Here is a 16,122-nt window from a genome sequence, read left to right as displayed (position 1 = left end):
CACTGCTCAGAACTTTCTAAAGCAAACAAACACTTGGTTTAGTCTTTTCCCTCTTTATTTAATTTCGTTAAATAAGGTTGAAGAGGGCTTGGAGCAACCTGGTCTAGCAGAAGTTGTCCCTGCCCATAGCAGGGGGTTGGAATGAAATAATCTCTACGATCCCCTCCAGCCCAAACCATTCTATGATTATATGATGATGAAACCCCATTTTTCTGCTCTTCCTCCTCACAGCATACCAAGAGCCATGCAGCATGCCCTCCTTGCCAACTTCTGCATTTCCATCTATTCCAAGCTACTGGCATTTCAGAAAAAAATTAATGCAAAGTTAAGCAGACTAAAGCCAAGTTTAAAACTGCAATGGGAAGAAGAGCAGCCAGCATGTCACCCTGCCCAGAGCCAGCACCCCCTGAGCCCTGTGCTCCATGTCAGGACAGTCAGGGCTGGGATTGCCTGTCACCACATAGTGCTCAGCCATGGAGACACTGGCAGGGACTTGCTCAAGTGCTGACCTGCCACCTGAATAAGTCAGCTGGGCTAAAAATATCAGATTGAGTTTTCAAGGTGTGGTTTGGAAAGGAGAAATATGTGAGCTTATAACCTTACATCTTGGTTGTGACACTAATCAGGGTTTACAATTTACATCTGTTTGTATCAACAATCCCTCTGCAGCTCTCTTCCACCTCTATTGCAGTTCCACTTGCTGTAATATCACAGCATTCCCAGCCCTTGCCTTGTCTGTCACAGAATCATTCAGGTAGGAAAAGCCCCCAGACCATCGAGTCCAACCGTTCCCCAGCACTGCCCAGGCCACCACTGACCCACGTCCCCAAGTGCCACAGCCACACATCTGTTAAATCCCCCAGGGATGGGGGTTCCAGCACTGCTCTGGGCAGCTGTGCCAGGGCTGGGCAACCCTTCCAGGCAACAATTATTTCCCAATACCCAGCCTAAACCTGCCCTGAGTTCAGGTGTCCTGCATTGCCCCGTGAGCTGGGCACGTCCCTGGTGTGGCAGTGGCTGGACAGAGGGATGCTCCTGGCAGTGACAGCACCCTCGGGGTGCTCCTGGCAGTGACAGCACCCCCTGGGCTGCCAGGGTGGCCTCACTGCAATAGGCACGATTTCATTCCAATACAGTATTTTGGGAATGAAGGGAGAAGCCACAGGGAGGCAGTGCAGCCCTGCAGACGGTTTCCATTCCACCAAACCAGGGTACCCGAGGGCCCTCAAAACCCCATGAGGAACAGGAACACCAGTTCTGTCTGTCCTTCCCTGCAGGGAGGACAGGGACAGGCTGTGACTGTCACCTCAAGAACAGAGGAAAGGCCACAGCACAGCACTGCTGCCACTGAATGTTGTCCACATTTGCCTTTGGTCAGTCAAGTTACAACTTCGTAGTAAAAAGCAAAAATTACTTATTCTGCCCTTTAAAGCCTCTGATGAACACCCACCGACTGGTCAGTACAGTCAGACCAGCTGAGAACACCCCTTGAACCCTGAAACAGCTTTTGGGTTGATATTCAGAAGCCAGTACTACATTTCATATCACTTCACTAAGTTTCAGGTATTTCTGTTTTCTTTCTTCATTATTACTGTGTGTACTTTTTAATGGCATTTACAGGACGTGGAACTGGCCTGCTTTTACAAAACGAAATCCATACGACATTTTATACAAGAGAATCTGGATACTGCTTTTCCATCTGTTGCTTATTACCAAATTGCAAGTTGTATAAATGGAAACAAATGTCTTATTTGACAATACATTCATACCCTGAATGGAGAAAAGCAATTCTCTGAAGCTTAAATAAGCTGAAGTCTAGCACATGCAGTATTTCTGAACACGTGACAAAGCAGCAGCTCCAGAAACAAGATGGTTTCATGAAGGCATTAAAGTAGCCAATAAAACATCTCCCAACTCAGTCTGAATAGCACATTATCATCAGGATAAGAGGAGATTTGAAATAAGTCAGTGTTCTGCCTTGATGCTTTCAAAACATACGACTTTCTACTGTTTGGCAGGAAGGCAGCAACAGTTTTGCTCTTTACTGTTCCTCTCCCAAAGTGAAGAACAGGCTCAGAGGAGCAGGGCTGCTTGCTGGGTGCACCAGAGCCTCTCACTGAACCAACACAGCGACTGCTCTGGAGGCAGATCAGGACAGAAACCCCCTCACTGAGCACACAGAGAACCAGGATCTACCCACACTCCCAACCACCTCCACTGATTCCTGTCCTACCTTAAGTTTCAGAGGTCAAAATAAATTAAGAAACCCAGACTTATAACGACAATTCCATCCAGCTCACACCTCTCATTCCCAGCTTCTCAATGTCCACGCAGTTCTAGTTCTCACACAGTTTCCCATTTTTACAACAATAAGCACAATTCCTGAATTCAGGATCCAGCAGCAGATTACTGGAGTTAGATTTGCCGTCCCAGGGGAACAGAGACTGGCAGAGAAGGGACCTTGTAGACAATCAGCAGGAATCTTACACAAAATTGAAGCAATTCTGATAAAATTGAAGCCCAAGGCAGCCACCTGGGAAGGGGATTGACCACCTGAGAGACCATGAAGAGGAAGAGACATTTGGGAAATGTTTGCAGCATGAGAGGGTTTGGATTTGTTTACTCAAACATGCCTCTGACTTTGTGAATGTACACATGTATGCAGCAGAAACACATGTTTAAAGCTTAATTCTGAAATCAGCAATGCTTTGGGATTGCAGAGTCACTGGGCTTGTAAAGGATGAGGAACAGGAGAGATGTTATCCAAACCAGAGGCTCACAGCTTCTCCAGCTGAGCTGGAGTACTGCACAGGGACCAAGAGAAAGCACAGGGTCTGTTCTTCAAATTACAACTTGATTCATAAACAAAGACATTAAATAAAATGGAACATAAACAACACACGTTGAAAGCATCAGTTCCTGAGCCTTGGCTCTGGACATCCTTTTCCCATTTTACTGCCCATTTTTTATTTCCCATTTTATCTTCACAAGGATGTTTGTAGGCAGCACATTTTGCAATACCACAAATCTGACCCCAGTATTTGTCAGCTTTGTCACATGTTGCCTACCCTGATCACAGCTAACTGCACTTCAGATCAGGCTGGGAACTGTTAAATTGAAGAGACCAGCAAAGAAAATGTTTTAAAAATATCTTTTGCAGATATTACTTTGTTAGATAGTATTTCTCAGCCTAAAATTCATTACATGACTTGTGCTGAACAAGTCCAGTGTCTTAGGTAAGGTGTGGATTTTTGGGAAACAATTTGCCTCTCATGAAGGTGTAATTCATGTTTTTCCCCCCCCCCCGTGTATTTTTAATCCCATTTCTCCCCAGAGCTGTTTCTCCCAGTGCTGCAGGAGGTGCCCTGTGCCCACCTCTCCACGGGGCCCTGCCAAAGGCTGTCCCTTGCATAAGCAAGTCCTGCTGCACAAAACAAAGCCCAAACTGCTGCCCAGACCTCATGTCTATAAAGTTTTTTCTTTCATTTTGTAAGCAGAAAATCTCGACTTTCTTAATTTGTTCCTTTTGTGAATAGGAGAGGGAAAGGAAAACAACCAGGGGTAAATTCTCACCAGCTGCTGGAAACACCAACACAGAAGACCCCAGAGACATTTCTTTATGCAAGAGAAGGTTTGGCCAAAGTGCCGCAAATGCTCGGCATTTGTATTTGTAATAGAAAGGTTAAAGCAAGCTAAAAACATTGTGCTGCCAATTATCCATCCCCTGGAGCCATCCCTCCAGCAGTGCTGGATGGAGGGATTTAAACTCTCTATTTCCACTGGAAGAGTGGGGACTCAGCCAGGGTAAGTTATGCCACTCAAAAGGGGGTAAAATCATCTTAATGATCTCTGGAAGATCTTCATATTCTGAAGAAACGTGGGTCACATCCCATTTGTGCCAACAGAAGGTCCATTCTGTGCTAATGCTCAGAAATAACATCACCATTATGGGATGGTGGAGCGGCCCTGTGGGATCCTGGGATGTTTCCCTGCCCGTGGGGGCTGGTTTAGCACCAGCTCAGTGCCATGGAGCTGTCACTGCCGGCTGCTGCCAACCTTCAGTCACAGTTACACTCAAAAACACCAGAGTTTGAGCAGTAGTTGCATGTCCCACAGGTCTCACCTGTGTGACGTAGTCACAGAACCGGCAAACTTGGAGGTTTCATCTTGTTTCCAAAGATCGTCGTAGTGAAAGTTCATTTCCCAATAAAAGCGATTTTAAAGCAAACCTCACACTAACATTCTAGTTATGACAAATAAAATCGGTCATTCAGCTAAAATGAAGCACAAAACTGAAAACTTTAACTCCCCATGTCCTAATCTGGGGACATATTCTGCCCTCCCCCATCTGTTTCTCACATCCATTCTCAGCCAGACCCAGACATCCTGAACCAGCATGTGCAGCCAGGCTGGAGCTGAGGAGCACTGGAAATCTCAGGGAAGGCCAGGCCACAGAGGTTTGAGCAAGCTGCAATCACCACAGAATACTGGCTGCTCAAATCAACCATCTGATGGTCACTCATCACCCTGAGATGAGCAGGGAACGTTAATGCATGAGGGGACACAGAATGGTTCTGAACAGCTCCTCAGCAGAGCTCAGTGTCCATGGTCATACCACATACCACCCATGTGTCTTCTCAAAACACCCTGCAAGGCATTTGGGACTGTAGATCACTTCTGACTGCTCAGAGCTGAGCCAACAGAAATCTCTCCCAGAACAATCTCACCACAGAAGGTCTAAGAGTGAGGATTCAAGGCAGGACCATTTACAGTAGCTCCATCTATCAATCCACCAAAGCTGTATGAAAACCAGAAGAAAACATTGCAGAAAGTATTTAGTTGATGTTAAAATTCAAACCATTTAAAACCAAAGCAGAAAATGTGTGACCTCAGTAGACACTACTGGGGGGAAAACCCTTTGTGAAAGCAGAGTCATGTCAATACACACTCTGCCCACCAGAAACAGGTGAGTGATACACCTGTGTTCAGTGGGCAGTTTGTTCCTTGCTCTCAGTGAGTGCTTAGAATGGATACATGGGGTTTGGCCTCACAGTAATTCTGAGAAGTGTTGCAGTGTCAAATACTTTTAATAAGCATTAAGGACATGGATTTGCAGTAACTGATTGTTAGTGTTTATTAACTGAAGGTTCATTACAGAGACTTTTATTAAGCTTTAAAGCACCTGCAGTGCCCAGCAGGTTGCACTGCTGCTGCAGGATCCTGCTAAGCCTCCAGCAAGACTCAATTTTTTCAAGTTGAAGCTGAAATTTCTACCTGACAGGAGGGTGTCACAAGGTGAGGGTCATCCTCTTCTCCCAGACTACCAGCAACAGGCCCAGAGGAAACAGCCTAAAGCTGTGCCAGGGAGGTTCAGGTTGGACAGCAGGAAGAATTTCCTCACTGGATGGGTTGTTAGACACTGGCAGGGGCTGCCCAGGGAGGTTTGGAGTGCCCAGCCCTGGAGGTGTCCCAGGAAGGCCTGGCCGTGGCACTCAGTGCTCTGGGCTGGGGGACAAGGTGGGCATCGGGCACAGGGGGGATCCATGGGCTGGGAGGGCTTTTCCAACCTCAGGGGTTCTGTGATTCTGAAGCCACTGCAGGGGATTTGCAATTGCAAAGCACCCAAGTCCCCGAGGCTCCTCCCTGCTGTGTCTCAGGTCTCCCCATTGCACAGAGCCAGTCCCTGTGCTCCCCTCAGGTGTTTAGAAGTGAAAACCATCTGTAATTATAACTCACTAAAACCTTTAAAAACCTCTGACTTTAATAATAGTAGTGCAAGCTAAGCAAATAACTCTCAAACTACTTCTCTAAATATTAAATCATTTCCAAGACTGGGTTTTGCCTGTGGGAAAGTGAAGGAAGGGCTGGGAACTGACTCATTGCTTTGCACAGACCGAGTGACAAAGGCAAACCTGAGTGGCAGTGCCTGCAGATTCCCTGGCAGGTCTCACCTTGTGGCCCTATCACTTATGAAAGCACTTTGGGAAGTGCATCCCACTGTTTTCTCATGCGTAAAAACATTAAAAAGCTGCAAGAGAATCCACAGCATTTGGCAATAACCAACAGAGCTGAGGAGGACAATCAGAATATTAACAAGACAGATTTCTGCTGGGATTTCACCAAGGACTGGGCAAAAGGTTTTACCAAAACCTTCCCAGAAACAGTCTCAGAACACAAATGGTGTCAGGTTAAAAAACCCACAGACCCTACTTAAGTAATGCCAGTGACCAGCAACCAGGGTTTCTTGCCCCAGCCCATCACAGGCTGGTGGCCTCAGGAAGCTCCTCGGGACATGTAATGAAGCCACAACCACAACTGCACCCCTGGGCTCCCGGGCTGCTGAGGGAGCAGGAGCTGTGTGACCACCCAGGCAGCAGGGCACAGGGAACACAGGCAGCTGCTAGATCCTGGGAAAAAAGGGATTCTGGGAGGCCTGCACTAAGTGTGTTAGTCTGGGACCTCATCCAGCTTCCACAGCAGCCAGCAAACACGTCCCCAGGGTGAACCATGTACCTGTGCCACAGTTCATGGAGAGGAGGAGGCTCACCCCTCAGCAGTGACACACAGCTGCCAGCTTTGAATCAGAGTAATTCTGAGTGACACAGACAATACACCAAATTCTGAAGTAAAAATACCTTGGTCTGCTGTTCTGTGAGCTCTAATAAAATGCAATTTTACAAGGAAAAGTATGTCTTTAAAATGATAAAATTATAAATTACAGAAGATTTAGCTTCTACAAAACAGAAAAATCAACTTCAGGAGGAGTCTGATTTCAAGCCACAAAGAGGCAAATATATAATTATCAGCGTGTATTTGAGTGGAAAATCTGAGTTCCTGAGAAACTTCATTTCTGCTGTAATCCTGCTCCAAACAGGAACTTTCACTGTCAGCCCTGCTGTAATCCTGCCACAACCAGAAACTTTTACGGTTTTTCCATGGACTGAATTCTTTCTGGCTAGAAACAAATTCCAGCTTTAGCTTTGGAGCTGGTTTATCCCAGTGGTCCTCACAAGCCAGAGCTGAGGAGGAGCCCACGGAGCTCTGGCAGCACGTCCAGGAGCTGAGTGGCCCCTCAGCACAGTGGCCCCGGGCACAGCCTGGCCCCACTGCCCACCCACAGCAGCCTCCTGGCGTCCAGGAGGGGACCTGACCCAGGGCAGGGGGTTTCTCTGGGAGAGGAGCCTCACCTCCCCCCAGGCAGGGACCCAGCACGGTCCCTGGGTCCCACAGGGGGAGGAAAATGGTCTCAGCTTCTTCCACAGACCAAGGGAGCCAGGTCCTGGGTGTCTGACCCTTTCCTTATCCCCTGCAGGACTGAATGCTTCTGCAAGGTCAGCACTGCCCTTTGCCAGATTTTCAGCAGAAATCAGAACTGAGAGCGAGCTCCCAGTCAGCCATCCAAGCCAGGGAAACTACATCTCTGGGAACGAGCCCATCAGCTGACATGTCACTCAGGCTCCCTGGCTTGTCTTGGTCTTGCAATAAGAGTTATTTCAAAAACTACACCTAGAAATGTAACACAGCCTCCTAATGGCACCCACAAACAATTTAAACACAACCTGTCTGTGCAGGTGGAAAAGGCTCCCTCCTTCTGTTCCTTTCCACCAGCTCAGGAGGGAAAACATCATGGGATGTTGTGGGCTGTCCTTCTCTGCAGTGCAAGGAGAGGGCAGTGGGACGTGGGCAGACCCCTCAGAGATCCCCATGCAGAGGACACCTGATGCTCATCCCCACCATCCCCTCCTCAGCTCGTGCCTCACACTCACTCCAGTGCCAGCACTGGGCCAGTAACACACCCGTGGTCACGGGCAAGGGGCTTCTACCACATGCACATGGAATCCTTCAGGTTGGAAAAGACCCTGAGAAACAGGATAGCATTAGATGTCTGGGAAAGCAGAGAGGAGGAAGCCTCACTGAGGTCACACTGCTCAGTGCAGTGGCTTGACAAGTGTGAGAGCACGTCACGTCCAGTGTTCCTGAATTCCCCCCTGGCTTCTGCCTCCATGCAGCATTTTGGTGTTAACACAACTACAGCTCATAACACTGGTGAATAGGAAAATAGCAAAGAACAGTGTGTCCATCCAGAACAACAGCAGAAACTTCCACATCCCCTTGTTGAGCCACGTCAGAGAGGAAATGCAGGTTAAACGTTCCCATAACGAAGGTAAAACTCCCTCTGCAGGGCACCAGCGTTGCTGACCACACATGATCTGCAGAAAGAGACTTGAGGAGCTTTCAGTGCAAACCCCCTTGTATTTGTGTGTCCCATTTCAGAGGCTGTTCTGGCAGTCACACACAACACCAGACATTTGCACGTTCAGGCAGTTCCTTGAGCTCCCTGGTCTATGGAAGGTGTTTATGTTTGGGTTTATGTTTTCCACCATGTGTCATTCCTATACTCCTGCTGTCGAAAACACGTTTCCCTGAGGTGAGTGCTCCTCTCAGAGCTGCACAGAAATATTTTATTGTCTTTTTAATACATGGAATAAAATTGTAAAAACTGTTGCACACACACTGCTGTGCTGGTTTTGGCTGGGGCTTAAACCACAACAGCTGCTTTTCTCAGTATCAGGATAAACAAATCACACTGTCTCAGTACTGCACTGCAGGACCTTCAGAGGTGGTTCTGTCCCCAAATTTGGGTTGCACTGCTTATTACAGACATATGCCACTAATATTTGTACTCCTCTTGCTTCAAAAAATCATTCATCCATATGACATAACAGGAGGTTTAGTCTCAGAGCATTTCTGCCCACCATAAATTTAAGTGCCATGAAAAAAAACCCACTGCCATTTCAGGCTCACCTGGGATGTGAGGTCAGTAGGGTTAAGCCCTTGGGGGCTGTGAGGTGGCAGCTGTGGGAACTCATACAAGAAACCTGCATCCTCCCAGCCAGGGGAAACCAGAGGAACAGAACTCTGAGACAAGGGTACAAGATCTTTATAAGGCTCTTCCAGCTGAGTAGAGCTGATGGCATTTTCTAGATATGTTTAATGTCATTTATACCCTCAAATATACCCAGACACATTCAGCCTCTCAAGCCAACAAGCACTCACATAAACATCTGAATTGGGGAAAAAAATAATGGAGTGCTGGCAGAGAGCGAGCCAAATGTGCTTGTCAGAGGCACTTGGACTTGCAAGATTCCACCCTCTACAGCCAATTCAATCCTTGGAAATCAGTGGGAGTTTACCCATGTCATCACTGGATCAAAATTTGGTCCCTCATCCCTGCTCACCATGACCTAGAAATTAAATCCAGCCCATACACAAACAACCAGGTATTTCCTACATGTAGTCACAAGGGAAAACTCTCCAGCAGGAGCAGAGGAAGCCCTGTGGCACTACTACTTTGGTTTAGAGTTGAACCAATATTAGAAGGGGGAAGGGAAAAGCCAACATGAGACCACCAACATGAGAATGCCAGGTGGAGCAGAGGCTCAGCACAAGGCAAATGTCAGAGGTTTCAACAAGAAAACTCCAGATCTCTGTTCGTACACCACTCGCTCCAAAGGACCTGCATTTAAAAGATTTGAGCTACATGGCCTCTCTGTCAGATGTTTCTTGTTCTTTTAATATCAGAGAGGGATCAGAGTGAAGAGGGTGCCCCTCCTGGGTCAGAGCAGCCCGTGCAGAACCTGCCTGCCCTGGAGGCAGCCGGGGCTCAGAGCCTGGCACAGGCACTGTCAGTCATGGGTTGCTGCAGGTCTCCACCACAGTCAGTGCTTCATTCACTGCCCCAGGAAGGGTTTCCATTGCTTGGAAAGCAGCAGCAGCAGCCCAGAGATGTTCCTGGTGAGACACTGGTGGGATGTTCAAACATGCAGCCACCACGAGCACACAGACACGGGAAAGGGACCCACCATCCCCTCGGGGCTGGCACTCCATGGGCAAAGCTCACCCGAGGCAGCAGCAGCTTTCTCAGGGCTGTTTGGGTCAGCAGGGTGAACCCTCCCAAGGGCTGGGGTGTACAGGAGCTCCCCACCTTGTCCCTGATCCCTTGCTGCTCCAGGACCCACAGGCAACCCCGGCACTGCACCTCCCAGTGGGAACCCCACAGACACTTGCTACCTCTCCAGGACTGACACAGGACCCACACTGGAATAAAATGTTATTTTCAGTTATGCATCGTGCCAGCACAGGGTCAGTGGTGCACAGAAGCTGCCAGTTTTGCCCAACACACATTTTAATCCCACGACTATAACATCCTTTTGGTGAAGTCACTTCAGACCTCACGTTGTCAGCAAAACCAGAACAAAGCCAAAGGCTTTCTGTTACACACACAGGAGATAAAACAAACCAGGAGCCAAGAGCATGTGAATTTACAGCTAAGTACTCACAGACAGTGACTCTCTGATCTTGGCTAATGTCAGCATCAGAAAATGTTTTTCCAGGAAGGATTCAGAATAACTGAGTCTTTTAAAAAAGGAAGGAAGCCAAGTTGTTCTTTTTCATTCTTTCCTTTCAGCAAAAAAGGAATTCTGAAGGTATTTTCAAGAAAAGGAAAGGCTACTTTAGTTCAAATGCTGGAAAACCAATCACTTTGCCTGCGTACAGCTTTGGGTTATTCATCTATAAACACTGACTAGGAAAATTCCCTTCCGTGGCTGCTCTGAAGGACACAGCCTCCTCTCCTTGAAGGAGAAAAAAGGTCAGCACTGCTTTGAGGCTGCTACAAGGATGCACCACTGTGTACAACCTGCATGTAAGTGCAAGTTAGAGCACAGAGAAAAGAGGGAGTGACATGGAGCTGCTTTAAACCCCCCCACTCATTCCTTCCAATGGGTAACCAGCGCCTGATTCTCTGCTATGAAACAAAGGAAAAAATGTGCAAAATGTTCACAAATTCAGATGAAAATCTTCTATGATTAAGTACAACATTTACTCCAAATAAATCCAGTGTTTACAGAGTTATTTTTCCAAGTGCTTTGCACATAAACAAGGCTTTATTAATATGTTGGCAGAGCTTTAAAAGCTATTTAATTTCACAAGTCCCCTCTGGCTCAGGGCTGCAGGGACAGCTCGGCAGGACAAACCAGCAGCTGGACTTTGATCAAGACCAGCTTTTGGCCACAGGTTTCCAGCTCATAACTACAGCACAAGCCCAGGTTACATCGTGTTACAGAGCTGAGCTTCCTCAGGAAATTGTTTGTGCACATATTTTAGACAAGTACCATCAGCCCTGAGACAGCATTGAGAAAAGAGGCATTTTCTCTTTATCCCAAAAAATGCTGGAAAGCAGGAAAATAAGGCAAAGGTTGTTGCAGAAATAAGAACAACATCACTGGGGTTTGTGAACAGAGCTGCTGAGCATGGAGCTCAAGAACTGCTGAAAGAATTAAGGACACATTCTTTTCAGCTTGATTCAACAGTTTTCTTCATATAAAAATTGCAGCATTAAGCTAACTTTTGTGGAAAGGGAAAAGAATTACCAGCTTTTAGCAGAGACTTACCAGGTTTAAGTAGAAAGCTCTCAGCCTGCATTTACAACCTACTGTAGTTTTACCCAAGACCAGCATTAAAATCTTTATTGATCTGATTATTTCCAGGTACTTTTTTCAGCCATTCAAAACCAGAGCCATTGCCAATGTCCTAACCAAAGTAAAGGTTATTTGTACAGCAGTGATGTATTTACCTATAGCCTCTCTAAAGTCAGTGGTTTTGCCCAATGCAACAACAAAAGTCAGTCATGCTTTTGGTTTTGACCTGTATTCAATTAAGGACTCAGTAAGACAGTCAAAGTTTGAGATTCCTAACGCAGCACATTTAATTTCCAGATGCAAGCCAAGGAATAAACAGAAAAGAACATTTATTTTAGTGGCTGTCGAGTTGCTTCCAAGTTCTCTCTCTATCCCACATCCCTCACAGAAAATGAATAAATAAAACCAGATTATGCTGGGCTGAACACAAGGAATCCCAAATCCCAGTGCCTGACTGCAAGCAGAGGATCCCTGCTTGCCCAGGTGTCCCAGGGGACCCTGCAGCACCTCCTGCCCCTGGAAATGCCAGGCAGGGGCTGCAGGTGAGGAGCAGGGGGCTCCCCCAGCGTGGCATCAGGGTCTGTCCCAGCACAGTGCCCTCCCCCGTGCTCCCAAAAGGATGGAATTTGCATTAAGGGTTATGCCAATAGCAGCAGGGAGACGAGAAACTGGAGTAAGATGTGGAGAAAATAAAGGGAGGTTTATTGTATTTTGATCTGTACGAAAGCATCAGATTTCTTGCCTTTCAGCACAGCAGTTGGATATTCTCTAGGAGGTTTTATGGATGAAAATGGTGTTTTGGAGTAGTTTGCAGCATTTATCCTTGGAGAGTCTGTTACATTCAGTAATGGAAAGGACATTTTCAAACCGACTGATGTCCCCCACAGACCAACAGTGAGGTCTGAAACACACAGCACATTCCAAACCAAACAGAACACGAGAGCAGTCCCTCAGGGAACCAGAAAGGAAACACTCTGCTCTCCACCAGCCCCTTCTTGCCTTACATGTACCCCACACAGAAATCTTTTGTCCACCCAGCACTGCTGACGAGTGCCTGGCCTCATCCAGCCAGCTCAGGACCAGCAGGTTATGCCAGAACAGCTGGTGCAGTGATGGCATTTCCTTCCCCTCTCCCTCGTGTCCCAGTAACCCCCCAGCCGTGGTGCCAACCCCACAGCCCCAGCAGGGTTAGAGCTGACAGACAACCCCACAGCCCCAGCAGGGTTAGAGCTGACAGACAACCCCACAGCCCCAGCAGGGTTAGAGCTGACAGACAACCCCACAGCCCCAGCAGGGTTAGAGCTGACAGACAACCCCACAGCCCCAGCAGGGTTAGAGCTGACAGACAACCCCACAGCCCCAGCAGGGTTAGAGCTGACAGACAACCCCACAGCCCCAGCAGGGTTAGAGCTGACAGACAACCCCCAGAGCCCCAGCAGGGTTAGAGCTGACAGACAACCCCCAGAGCCCCAGCAGGGTTAGAGCTGACAGACAACCCCACAGCCCCAGCAGGGTTAGAGCTGACAGACAACCCCACAGCCCCAGCAGGGTTAGAGCTGACAGACTAACCCCCCCATGTCGGGGCCAGGCCCTGCTCCCCCCCTGCCTTAGAGCAGCAACCACCACCCAAGGGCTTCCAGGTAAAGAAATGCTACTACAAATATAAGTCTGTAGACTTGATTGGATGTGTCAGATTGGACTTTGGATTCACAGAACTGGAGGAGAATTCACTTCACTGGTAAAAACAAGTCTGTAGGAGCTTCTGGGCCAAGGGAGCTGGACCTGTGCTGTTGCCCATACATCCATAGCTCAGAACCACCCCAAGATAAAGCTCAAAGTGTTCTAGAAATACTTTTAGTCACATAATTAATTCAAAATTTCCACTTTCCTTGTAATCAGCAAGTCAATAGCACAGACCTTTACCCAGCACCTTTGCTGGGTTTACTGGGAATTCCAGAGATGGTCATTCCAGTTCAGTAGCAGATGCTCCTGTACATCCCCCTTCATGTTACCCAGGTCACTGCTCCCCAAGACATGAGGTATTCAAATTGTGTCACAGTGTTACACTGAACTTCTTTAAACACTTCATCAGACTTCAGACATTTTTACCATTACAGTTAAAAACAAAAACATCAATTTTTTTTAATTGCAGAGCCACATTGCTTTGTATAAGAGTTCAAATACTTTCCTGCACAAATATGAGGTTAAACATGACCTGGACAACTAGTTTGTAGGACACAGAGAAAGAAACTGCACACTATTACTCAATGCTGGAACATAATTAACCAACACAGACTTCAGAAACCTCATCTGGGGATGTTTGGACGAGACCTTGATTTTCCCTGGGGTGATGCACTTTAAATCAGAACACACAATAAACACATTAAATCTAATAAATGACACCACAACATGTTTTAAATGTCAAACCATACCACATCCACATCAGAGCTCAAAGCAGGGCAGTCAGTGAGCATTTAATTTTTTCTCAGCACACAGCCATGACCGTGGCTTCTGAAAGCCAACAGCCACACAGCAGTCCCTGTGAGCCATCGAAGAAGCCACAAGACAGTGTTATTGAGACAAAAGTAGCAGATGAGACACTGGGAGATCACTACCCAGCTATAACATAATGATCTCAAGTAGGAGAATTAGAAGTTTTAAAAGTGGTTTTAATTAGGTATTCTACACTTGAAGGAGGTTGAGAATTACTCTGCTGAACATACAAATGGAGAAAAAGGAGACAACACAAGTTTAGGCTCTCCACTTTTCACTTTTTAATCCATACCACACTTTCACATGCCTTCTCCTCCCAAACAACTCTTCACATGCCATTTCAGAGGGAAATTATTCCATCGTTTAGAGCCAAAGGTTTTAAAAGATCCCAGCATGTGACCACCCCCTCTGCCTTCATCACCTTACTGATGCCAGTTCTCCACAAACCCAACATCTTTTCATTTCACACACATAGCCCCAGAATCCACATTTTTACACGTTCTCTGGCACAGCTATAGCAGAAAAGCCTTCTAATGCAAGTTAAATTTACACAGGAAAACATAGTTCTGATTTTATGTGACCCACCTGGCAAGGTCAGCAAGTAAAATAATGTGTAACAGCTAAAAAGGTTCTTACTCCCTCTGCTGTGAACAAGAACATCCCAGAGCAGCATTCAGGCTTCCTTACCTGCAGAACAGGCTCCTCCCGACATTTCAGCTCAGAAAACCTCTCATTTTTCAGTCTTGACCTTTGACTTATAGGAATTCCTATACCTGAACTCATATAGGAATTCCTGCCTCCATGAGGCTTCTCACATCCTGTAACTGCCAGTCTTCAGTCACGAGCCTCAAAACAGGGAGTGGGACAGAGCAGAGAACACCTGGCCTTGCCAAACAAGGTCTGCCCCTCTCTCTGCCTTAAATAGTCCCTGGGGGGTTGTGTCCTGGCATCAGCCTTGCCCTCCTCACACCTGACAACAGTGCAGGTCTCTGGCTGATCAGGGGGGCTGAAGAGCAGCACCAGTCAGGTGGGCAGGGGAGAGGCTGCAGCTGAGATCTGCAAAGCTAAACCACTCTGATTAAAAATGGTTTATTTAATTGTAATTAGGAAATAAAATGTAATTCAGAAACACACTCTCACCTATAGCTTGGGAATAAACAGCCATGCCTTTTTTTCCTTACCCAGAGCTATCTGTTGGCTTCTTTGGGTGAGGGTAGGGGTTGGTTGTTTCGGTGGGGGGTTCTGTTTGTTTGTTTTTTTCAACTACTTAAAAGCTCAATTAAAGGCCAGGGTGCAGGGTCACCTTCAGGAAATGAAAAATTCTTATTCCATCACAAACAGAAATTATCCACAGCAAGGATCATGCTTTGGTTTGTTTTCAGCTGGCTGGGAGGTGTTCAGGTTCTTGTTAACGAACTGCAGAACATTTCCCTCTAACCACTGCACCAAACCTGTAGGTTCTGGGGACAACAGGTCTGTGAACTTGCTGCCTGTACCCTGTGGATGTAAATCTATGATGTGTAGTGGCCATCAAGAAACACGGGTGTGCCCAATTAAGCATCCTCACAATACACCTACAGAGAGCAAGGCAAAGACTTACAAAATCTGGTTTGGTGCTGCTTTTGCAATTCCAGCCATGAGAAAACACTCCAGCTGATGTTTAAGATGAAAACCCCCAGCCTGCACCTGCACAAGTGCTTTAGCAGCAGTGTCTGTGTTCCGGTTCAGCTGCTGCTGGAGTGGATTTGCAGGTGACTGTCTCTGCCTGGGAGGGGGTCTGACAGCAGAGCACAGATCTTACTGAGAGCACAGGGACCACTGACGGGGCATGGCACTGCAGATCAAACACAGAATTACTCTGGCTGAGGATCTGCTCCAGTAATGAGGAGAGCAGATCTTCCCCAGGCACACCGAGTGTTAAACAGGCTTGTCCTCTAAACTGGAGTGCCAGACAACCCCTCCCTTCATGTCTACCTCTAACAACTGCCCAGGTGAAAGAAAAATCAGCAGTATTACAGCTTTCCAAGAAAGAAAATGCAGACCTTTCTCATATAAACAGTCTGTGGTCTGCATGGCTGTGTGAAATGCACCAAGCAGGAGCTCTTGCTGTGGCTGCCCATGCTGTGGCTGATTTACAGTGTCCCAGGTC

This window comes from Pseudopipra pipra, chromosome 10, assembly GCF_036250125.1.
Source record: "Pseudopipra pipra isolate bDixPip1 chromosome 10, bDixPip1.hap1, whole genome shotgun sequence".
In the NCBI taxonomy this organism is placed as follows: domain Eukaryota; kingdom Metazoa; phylum Chordata; class Aves; order Passeriformes; family Pipridae; genus Pseudopipra; species Pseudopipra pipra.
Note: the sequence above shows the minus strand (reverse complement) of the source record.